At 44.3% G+C, this 10,877-nt stretch overlaps 1 long non-coding RNA gene and 1 pseudogene across 1 annotated transcript; one reads left to right on the forward strand and one right to left on the reverse strand.

Annotated features, from left to right (window-relative positions):
* Positions 1-1,192: 1,192 nt before the first annotated feature.
* LOC144314113 (uncharacterized) lies at positions 1,193-10,161 on the reverse strand. Its single transcript, XR_013379787.1, has 2 exons — positions 10,015-10,161; positions 1,193-4,303 (listed from the first exon to the last, which is right to left on the reverse strand). It is a non-coding gene; the product is annotated as an uncharacterized LOC144314113 (long non-coding RNA).
* On the forward strand, positions 5,732-7,367 carry LOC144314112 (GTP-binding nuclear protein Ran-like; annotated as a pseudogene).
* Positions 10,162-10,877: the final 716 nt, after the last annotated feature.

A 10,877-nucleotide genomic window follows, 5' to 3' on the forward strand; every position in this document is an offset into this window, starting at 1 on the left:
AATATCTGGGAGTTAAAAAATAAAATGATTACTGATACTGTTCGGTGTCACCACCTCGATTCAAAGTGACGTACCAGCAATTTACTCATTTCTTTTGTACTATCAGTGCAAATATTCAACATAATTGTTGCAGTATAAACTCTGTGATTCAAAAAGTTAGTCATTGCTTTGACTACCTCAGCATCACTTGTGTTGGCAAGTATTCACGTAAAAGAAGATATTCTTTGATAATGGATTGGCACTAAGTACGAGGTGAATATAAGCAAAATAGTTAAGTTCAGCACATCTATAGATGCAGCCTTTTGTAAGGCAAGTACAGTTTTGAAGATGGGCTATTAACTGAATCTTCACAGTACAATTAAAATTTTTGCTTGATGAATATCATTATCATGGATAATATCAATATCCATATCATTGGAAAATGGCACTCCTGGGACTTCTATACTGAGTCTTCCTGTATTCAGCAGTGTCAGTTGTACCAGGGATTTAAATTAGCCTCTCAGTCGATAAGTGTTTTTTTCCCAGTCAGTGCAATACAAAAGATTTGTTTGATGTTTCAGTGGCTTTTATATTTTGGGTTTGGAAAAGCAGGGTACAAACAATTTTTGGCTTTTAAAGAGCTCATGACTTTGATGTTTAAAATATATGCTTTAAACAATATAAATTTTGTTATCTCACAGTTCTGGAGCCTAGGAGTGTGAAATCAAGGTGTTGGCAGGGCCATACCCTCTCTGAAGTCTCTGGGGGAAGAGGTTTCCTTCACTTTTCCTAGCTTTGGGTGGCTTCTGACAATCTTTAGCATCACTTGGTTTGTGGCAACATAACTCTAATCCCTGCCTCCATCTTCACATGGCTGCTTTCCCTGTGTGTGTCTGTTTGTTCCTGCTTTCTCTTCTTATGAGGATACTAGTCCTTGGATTAGGGCTTAATCTAGTATGACCCATCTTAGCTGATTACATCTGCAAAGACCTTATTTCCATAAAGTGACATCCTCAGGTTCAGGGTAGTCATGAATTTTGGGCCCACTATTTAACCAGGAGTACAGTATTCCATTCCTTTTTCTTTAAACTTTTTCTTTACTCTTGGGGCTCAAACTGATGCTACCATTTAAGTAACATGGTGAAACTATTTGAAAGAGTTCTACTGAATAAGACACAGCAAGTTAAAAACATCCATAAAGCCGAGAGGAAGATGTTTTCATTAAACTTTATGTATAGCTTTTTGCAGTTTTTTTGGAGTAGATTCCTTCCTTCCATGAGTTCATTACTTTCAACATCTTTATGTGCAGTGTAGCTCTGAACTGTTGAAAATCAGTTTTTTGATCTCCCTAGGTTAAGCCAACTCCCCTTAAACATAAGAAAAATACATAGTGAATTTTAGCAAGAAATATTAAGTTACAAAATAATACTTCAGATACAAAAAATCTAGAAAAAGTTTTTAAGAATTAAAAAATATCATGAATCAAGATCTCAGCGTGTACTTAGTAATGTTTCCACAGAGGTGTAAGAAAAACTTGTGGGTTCCAAAAGCATGATTTACTGGATACTGTGCAGAAACCATAGCAAGTTTAACTGAAGATAGCCACCAAGAGCCCAGTAAGAATACAGAGAACAGAGTTAATCTTTGAAAATGCACAAAATGTATAGTCTGAAGCAGCTACCTTAGAATTTTTGTTTTGACCGAAGGACTAATTTGTTCATTCTGATATGTTCTAACCTGTTTATTTATCCCTCCACAGAACCACCTGTGGTGTGGGTTACAACCTGGGTCCTCGAATCTGAAATCTGATGAGGCTCCCTCTTCCTTAATTTTGTGGCTTAACTTGACGCATAGTTTAGGCAGAACAGGTGTCTCCTTTTGGATACTGCAGAAGGAAGGGTGGGGTGCAGAGGCATACCCATAAAAATGGCCAAACCAGGAGGCAGGTGGGAAGACAGTCTCTCCATAAAGGCACTTTTACTTCAGTAAGAGGCTGGGAGTTGGCTTGGGAGTGTTGTAGGGACAAGGAGGAGTTATTTCGATGAAAGTGTTTTTTGCAGGCTGCAGAGAGAAATGAAGGGAGCTCACCTACACTGGGCCATCCACTGAGTCAGTGGGGCTGCTGTATGTCCTTACTGTCACAGGGTAGGTGAGGCATAGACATTATACCAAAGAGGCACATAGGGATTAGGCCCAGTAACCCTGCAATGATTTAGGAGTGGTTTCCTCTCTCAAGAAGGACAACAAGGAGGTCATTGGATAGAGGATGGCCGCGATGAGGGTGTGGAAGAAATCACTCCAAGGCCAGTGATGATCTGCATCTTGGTGTGCAAGTCACACATATAGATTGCAAAAAACCCCAGCAAGGATCATCTCATCCACTGTCAGGGAGGAGTATCCTGGTGTGGAGGTGCTGAAGCAGATCCGAATCACCAGCCACCATGTAATCTCAGCAAACAGGAGAATTGCCTTTAGGGGTGTGAAAAGTTGGTGCAGGCTGGTGGTGGGGAGGGCAGATGCAGGGCCCAAGAGGCACTGGGAATCTGCCATGGGGTGAGCCAGAGTTCCTAGGGGCACAGAAGATCTCGCGCACGGATTCAAGGATGTTGCACACTCTCTTGACCACACTCCAGCTGGGGAGGCCCCCCCTCCACCCCCGCACCTGCACCAATGAGGGAGTGAATCACCTTGCTACCTTAGAAATTTCTTAAAAAAAAAACACGATATACAAGCATATTTCATTAGCAGAGCAATAACATTATCACATCATGAAGTCTCTGGAAAACACTACAGATGCCTCAGAAAAAAAGTGACAAAAGCAGAAACATGTTGGTATTATAATGAAAGTAGTGTGAACTGAACCAATCCTCTAAGAGTTTCAGAGACTCTCGGGAATCTGGGCCCTAGTTAGAGAAGCAATGTCTAGGATAGATTGAATATACTCATATCAAATGACACTAATTATGGGCCCAGCCTGGCAAATGACAGTATTTAATATGGAGCATGACATTCTCCTCTGCAGCCAGCACTAAGGCCACTCCCACTCATTCACTAAGGCTACTGATCATATTTTATTTGTGTTTGTATCATCATGTCTCTTTGTTCTTTTTTTTTTCGTCTCTTTGTTCTTAAAAAAATGAACAATGCTCAACAAATGTTCATTGAAAAGAATTTGAACAACTTTATTTCAGTGGCGAACGTGGTGAAAATATTTTTAAGCCTTTAGTGCCCTCAGGTGGCACAATATTGCAAAGCAATGTAGAAAAATACTGCATGTATTATTATTAGCAGTAGTAGTATTTTTTAAATCTTGAGCCCAGTTTGAGTTTAGGTTGCTATTTCTAGGTATTAATTAGTCTTTTCTTCCACTCCAAATTATCTTGCATAAGTCAAATAAGTTATTTGGATATCTTCTATACCCACTTGCATTTCATGTTAATATAGGTTGAAATGTCAATATTTGTTACTAAATGGTTTCTCACTACAGTTATTCAGTTGACTAATCTACTATACTCCACCATTTCTTATTCTCCTGTGGCCAAGAAAAATTGAGTGGTTCACATTGTTGCAGTTAGTCTTCTGATGAGAGAGGTGAGTTGTATATTTGAGTCCTTTTCTTTCTTTCTTTCTTTCTTTCTTTCTTTCTTTCTTTCTTTCTTTCTTTCTTTCTTTCTTTCTTTTTCTTTCTTTCTTTCTTTCTTTCTTTCTTTCTTTCTTTCTTTCTTTCTTTCTTTCTTTCTTTTCTTTTCTTTCTTTCTTTCTTCTTTCTTCTTTCTTTTCTTTCTTTCTTTCTCTTTCCTGTAGCATTCTTATGCTACCTTTGGGCTTTGATTTAATTCTTCACTATTTAACCTCTTTTTGGATCTTCATTTCTTTTGAGTGAGACATTTATTTCGTATTATGTATGTCCAGAATATTTTTGTATCTTCATTTTGTATTTTTTCTTGTTACTGTCTCTTCCAAAATAGATGAGTTTTTTACTTTGTGAATCTGTAGGTTTGCACATTTCGATCCAAAAGAGCAAGGGTGACCCTACTCACAGGCAACTCTTAGATAAATAGAAAATGTTGGTGTTTTCCCCAGTTATTATTAAGGAGTTCGGCAAATGTGATGACATGACATAAGGTGTATTGAGTTCCTTTTACTACTAAAGTTGTTAAAAATATTTCTAGATCATTCAATCACCCTGATGATCAGTGCAGTGGAAAGAATCAGGAGTGAAAAGAACCAGGAGTGAAATACTTGGTTTAGGAATACCCAGTCCAAGTTCAATTCATTGTGAAGAAGCTGGAGTGTATTTTTTCCCCTTTTTTGTGGATGTTCACTAAAGTGATTAAAAGGAAAGGTTGGAAGAATTAAAATTGTTTGTCTAGGGGAAAACTCTAGGGGAGAAGCATACCCAATTTATAATATGACTACTCTTCTATTATTTAAATATTTTGTTTTGTTACTTCAACAAGTATTTATGGAGAATTTAATATATATCAGCCACTGTCCTGGACTCTGGGAACATAAATAGGGGAGAGGAGAGCAAAGATAAAACCAAGATATTACTGTGATCTGCATAAAGGCATTTCAGAAAATTCCCTGCAAATATGTAAATTTCTCCTTCTTATTTTGAGAAATGTTAGCTGGATGGTGGAGGAAAGGGTGTTTCAATGCAAGAGCTAGTGTGTGAGCAGTATTAGAGGAATGTGTGTGGAGGAATGGGTAAAGGCCACTGTAGCAGACGGAAATCTTGACAATGAAAATATCTGCGATGTTGTCCTGGAGGCAGTGAGGAATTACTGAAGAGAGGTCATATGAGCAGATACATATATTTTAGAAAGATCACTTTGGCCACAGTGTAAAGAAAAGCTAGGAAGAGGGTGCAATGAGAAATAGGGAGACAGTTCAGAGTGTTGGAATAATACTGGCAAAGAATGGAAAAGAAGTGAACTAAGACAATTGCAGTAGGAATGAAATTGAGGTGTTAAGGAGAGAGAGTCGCTAGGATTTTGTTAGTAAGAGAATCAAGAGGTCAAGGATATCGCTCTGTGCTTGGCTTAGGTGGTTGTGTCATCCGTTAAGAAACTGAGAGTGGTGCCTGGCTGGCTCAGTTGGAAGAGCATGCGATCCTTGATCTTGGGATGGTGGATTCAAACCCCACATCAGGTCTAAAAATAGAAAATCTTTAAAAAAAAAAAAAAGAAAATAAATTGAGAAGGAAGAGTGTATTTTGAGAGAAAAAGAGGGTCTACTTCAGATGTTGAATTTGAAGCATTCAAATGGCAATGTCTAGAAAGCAGTTAGTCATACAGATTTGGAATTCAGAAAGGGGTCACTGGAGAGAGAGACTAGCTAGCAAAATCTGGAGGGGGGTTGATCTTGGAGAGAAATGAATGGGACTGACTTAGTTTCCTATTTTGATGACTTCTAGTCTAAGTCAGGACCTAGTTAGGAACAGTTAAAACACCAGTAGAAAACCTGTCTTCCTGGGTGGAGAACCATTGAACAGAAAGTTAGGGGTGACTTCCAGAAGTAGATGATCCACAGAAGGAAAACTCCTGATTCTGCCTATAAATTCTGCTTAAATCCTTTGGATAGACTTAGGTTAGAGCCTTAGAGCCTGACCTGGGACAAGGTACTTCATAAAGCCTTAGGTTCTTCATTTTTATTTTTATTTATTTATTTATTTATTTATTTATTTATTTATTTATTTATTTTTAAAGATTTATTTATTAGAGAGAGAGAGAGAGAGAGAGAACACAATCAGGGGAGGGGCAGAAGGAGAGGGAGAGAGAGAGTCCTCAAGCAGACTCCCTGCTGAGCATGGAGCCTGCCGTGGGGCTTGATCCCAGGACACTGAGATCAGGACCTGAGCTAAAACCAAGAGTCAGAAGCTTAACCAACTGAGCCACCCAGATATTCCAGGTTCTTCATTTTTAAAACGCAAAAACTAATATTTTGCAGTGTGGTTTTGAGGAGCAGAAAATGCAATTGCTCATGCAGTGTTTCACACAGTGTCTTGCCATATAGTAGGCTCTCACTAAATGACTGTTTCATTAATCAGGATTCTGCTAGTGGCAAGTGACAGATCCTGATCTCAAGTTTGTCAAGCAGAAAAGGTGTTTGATCAATACTGAGGAAGAACAGGGGGTAGTCAGCGACTTATTGTCTCTAGCACTTCAGTGCTCTCTCCCCCTCTCCTACTCTCCTCCTCCTCTTTCATATACATCCTACCTTGTCCCCTGCGGTATTGTCCCTCCTTATTGTCCCTTTTGTTGATGGCTTCCTCCTTTGGGAGTGGGTGCAGGTGTGGATGTGGAGAAGCCTGGTGCAGAGCGGTCCAGGCTTATCTTCTCTGTGGTAGGAACAGAACAGCTTCCAAAGATGTCCATGTTCTAATCCCACAAACCTGTGGCTATGTTATCTCACATAGCATAAGACTGCAATTCGGGAGCATCTGAGTTGCGCCTCTGCCATTTTTCTAGCCCTCAGTCACGTGGGCCAGAGATGCTTCTGGAAGCAACAGCACAATGGCTGCCCAAGGAGAATCCCAAGTCCAGTTCAAACTTGTATTGGTTGGCGATGGTGGTACTGGAAAAACTATGTTCATGAAATGTCATCTGACTGGTGAACTCGAGAAGTATGTAGTCATCTTGGGTGTTGAGGTCCATCCCCTTATGTTTCATACCAAAAGAGGACCTATTAAGTTCAATATATGGGGTATGGCTGGTCAGGAGAAATCTGGTGGGTGGAAAGATGGCTGTGACATCCAAGCTCAGTGTGCCATGATAACGTTTGATGTAACATCAGGGTTACTTACAAGAATGTGCCTAAGTGGCATAGAGATTTGGTACCAGTGTGTGAAAACATCCCCATTGTGCTGTGTGGCAACAGAGTGCACATGAAGGACAGAAAAGTTAAGGCAAAAATCTATTGTCTTCCACCAAAAGAAGAACCTTCAGTACCATGACATTTCTGCCAAAAGTAACCACAGCTATGGAAAGCCTTTCCTGTGGCTTGCTGGAGAACTAACTGGAGGCCCAAGCTTAGAGTCTGTTGCCATGCCTGCTCTTGCCCCTCCAGAGGTTGTCGTGGACTTAGCTTTGGCAGCACAGTATGAGCATGATCTAGACTTGCTTGGACAACTGCTCTCCTGGGGAAGGATGGTGCCCTGTGAGAAGGTACATCTGGAGCCCAGCATCAGGAGCCTCGTCTTACGGGCAACGGTCCTGCGATGTCAGTGGTGCAGCGTGTTTGGCACTTGATTATACAGCTGAGCAGAACATGCGCTTAATCTCTGGGACGGAGATGAATCGGCTTCAGAGTGAATGTGGCAGTTTAAACAGTACCTACATTTTTTGGACCCACACACTTAGCTGTTTTGGAATGCAGCTGTTTTCTTCCTGAGTTTCAAATATAAGACTACTATTGTCACATCACAATATCCTGTGGTGAAATCTCACATGTTATTGTTATTTCCATTCTCTTTCATTTATAACCAGAATAAAGTTGTATTTCAAATATAAAAAAAAAAAAAAGACTGCAGATGAACAGGGATATTATCCTGGATTATCTACATTGGTCCAGTGTAGTCACAAGGACTCTTAAAAGTGGAAGGGCTGAGACGCCTGGGTGGCTCAGTGGTTGAGCGTCTGCCTTTGGCTTAGGGCATGATCCCAGGGTATGGGGATCGAGTCCCACATCTGGCTCCCCACAGGGAACCTGTTATTCCTTCTGCCTATGTCTCTGCCTCTCTCGTGAATATATAAATAAAATCTTTAAAAAGCTCAGGTCATGAATTCAGGGTCGTGGGATCAAGCCCCAGGTCAGGCTCCACACTCAGTGGGGAGTCTGCTTGAGATTGTCTCCCTTTGCCCCTCCCTCACCCCAGTCAGGCACACATGACTCTCTCTCTCTCTCTCAAAATAAATAAATAAATCTTTTTTTTTAAAGATTTATTTATTTATTCATGAGAGACACAGAGAGAGAAAGGCAGAGACACAGGCAGAGGGAGAAGCAGGCTCCATGTAGGGAGCTGGATGTGGGACTCGATCCCGGGACTCCAGAATCAGGCCCTGGGCCGAAGGCAGGCGCTAAACCACTGAGCCACCCAGGGATCCCCTAAATAAATAAATCTTAAAAAAAAAAGATGAATGAGAAGGAGGCAGGAGAGTACCAGGGAGATGTGGCTACTGGATGTCAGAGTGGTGGATGTGAGAAGGAATTGACCACTGTTACTAGCTTTGAAAATAGAGGAAGGGATCACAAGTGAAGGAGTGTGGACAGCCTCTGAAAGCTAGAAAAAGCAAGGAAATAGATTTTCCCCTAGAGCCTCCAGAACGAGTTCCTCTGTGCCACTGATTTTAGCCCAGTGAGACCAGTGTAAACTTCTGAAACCTATACAACTGTAAGATCATAGATTTGTGTTGTTTACACCTCCAAGTTTGTGATAGTTTGTTAAAGCTGTCATACGAAACACCATCCCAGCTTAGGTGGGGTGTTTTAGGTTTTGTGGAGCCTAAAACTAATGCAATTTGGGGGGCTCTCTTTAAGAAAACTTCAAAAGAAAGAGACTGTTCATTTAAGATTTTAAAAATTTGTTCATTTGAGAGAGAGAGGAAGCATGAGCAGGAGGGGCAGAGGGAGAGGGAGAATCCGACTCCCCGCTGAACAGGAGCCCTACATGGGGCTCTATCCCAGGACCCTGGGATCATGACTTGAGCAGAAGGCAGATGCTTAACTGGCTGAGCCATCTAGGCACCCCTATACTATTATTCTTTAGGTGGAACAGAAAGACAATCCACTCTTCCCTCTAGTGTCCTTAACTGGAACAAATGGAAAGACTACTGAAGAAAGCATCCAAAATCCAGAAGCAGAGAGTGGCAGACTTCAGCAGACACCTGGACAGCCTCATGGGGCACTATGACATCCCCAGTCAGCTGGGTGAAGTAGCCTCCCCACCCAGGTTATGGAGAAGCCTTCCACCAAAGGCAAGCAGAAGGCAAAATCGGGGATACGCTTGGTGCCTGTTTTCTTCTAGAAATATTCTCTTATAAAACACTCTTGTGTCTTCTGCTGCGACAAGTGCTTTCCAAAGCAGTGTGGCCTTTTTCTGTAACTTGATTAAAAGTAAGACAGTCGTTGTAGCACGTGGGTGGCTCAGTTGGTTAAGTGTCCGCCTTCGGCTCCAGTCATAACTCCAGGGTCCTGGGACGGAGTCTCGCATTGGGCTCCACATCGGGCTCTCTCCTTGGTGGGGAGCCTTCTCCCTCTCCCTCTGCCTGCCACTCCCCCTGCTTGTGCATGCTGTGTCAAATAAATAAAATCTATTAAAAAATAAAGATGGTCCTTTTACTATAAAAAAAATTCTATCTGTCCATCTATCTATCATCTATCTATCTGCAGGAAGTTAACAAGGACCTGTGTAGACAGGTTAGGGCTGAGAGAGGACTACGGCCGAGGTGCATCCCAGCACAGGAAGGCAAGGTGTAGGGTATATGACAGGCAGTGAGCCGCGGGCAGCAGCGCCCAATAAGAGTAGAGCCACGTGGGGCACCTGGCCGGCTCAGCAGTTGAGTGTCTGCCTTCAGCTCAAGTTGTGATCCTGGGGTCCCGGGATCAAGTCTCGCATCACACTCCACCCAAGGACCCTGCTTCTCCCTCTGCCTGTGCCTCTGCCTCTCTCTCTCTGTGTCTCATGAATAAATAAATAAAATCTTAAGAAAAAAAAAAAAAAGAGTAGAGCCAGGTAATGAAGTAGAAAATGGTGTCAAATGCTGGCAAGTGGCTAGAGAGAGATCACACTTAAAGAGTCAAAGGCCTGACATCAATGGCTAACCACTTAAGAACGCTTTGGGAAACGTTAAGGTCATTAACACTGGGTTTGGAGAAACTTTGGTTTGAATCCTGACTGGCGGCCCGCGTCCATCTCTTCATGGCTGACGGTGCTGCCTCCCTCCGCCAACATGTACGCTCCGCACAACCAGATCAAATTCCTAAAGCTGCCGTCTCCATCTCTGAAGGCCAGGTGGACACACTCCCTCTCACCAGTATGGGCACCTGGCCGCCGTCGTCGTCCCCTCAGGGGCCCGGGGGACCTTACAGGACACGCACAGGACCTGCCTCGACGTCTCCAACGAGCCTCAGTGGTCGGCGGAGCCCGCTGGCACCGAGCCCTGCCCGCTCCACTGAGGAAGCCGCGCCGCGCACAGGAGGGCCGGGGCCGCGCGGGGAGCGACGCCCGGTGCGCGGCGAGGCCTGCGCTCCTGCGTCACCGGCGTCAGCCCGAGCGAGGACACCCGCGATCGCCCCGCGCGACCGACCGGCTGCGGCCTCCGCGAATCCGCGGCGCGCAGCCCGGGCCCCGGCAGAGCCGCTCCCCCGCTCGGGAGTCACCCCCTCGCCCGGCTCCTCTCGCCGCGGCCCCGCCGCCCCCACGGCCGCCCCGCCGGGAGGGAGCCCCTGCCGGCCGCTGCCGCCCCGCCCGGAAGAGGGCCGCGGGGGACGGGGGGCGGAGGTCACGGGAGGTCATGACCTCGGGCCGACCCCTGGGAGGCGCCTCGCCGGTGCGGCCTGAGGGGGCCTCGCGCGGTGGAGACGTCGGGGTGGGGCCTGGCGCTCGGAGGCGCCGCGGGACCGCACAGCCCGGCCTAGCGGGGGCGGCCGCCCCCCTCCCCCCCCCCCCGCCCCCCGCGCTGGTTTGCAAACCAACCCCCTCCCCCCGCCTTTGCTTTCTCTGAAGAAGGCCCAGTGTCCTCAGGCCGGCGCGTCCTGTCCTCTTCCCGCCCTTTCGTCTCTCCGCTCAGCCTACAAACTTTTCCGGGTCTTGTCTTTTTTCTTTTTTCTCTTTTCTTTTCTTTTCTTTTCTTTTCTTTTTTTCTTTTCTTTTCTTTTCTTTTCTTCTTTTCTTT

This window comes from Canis aureus, chromosome 5, assembly GCF_053574225.1.
Source record: "Canis aureus isolate CA01 chromosome 5, VMU_Caureus_v.1.0, whole genome shotgun sequence".
NCBI classification, from domain to species: Eukaryota; Metazoa; Chordata; class Mammalia; order Carnivora; family Canidae; genus Canis; species Canis aureus.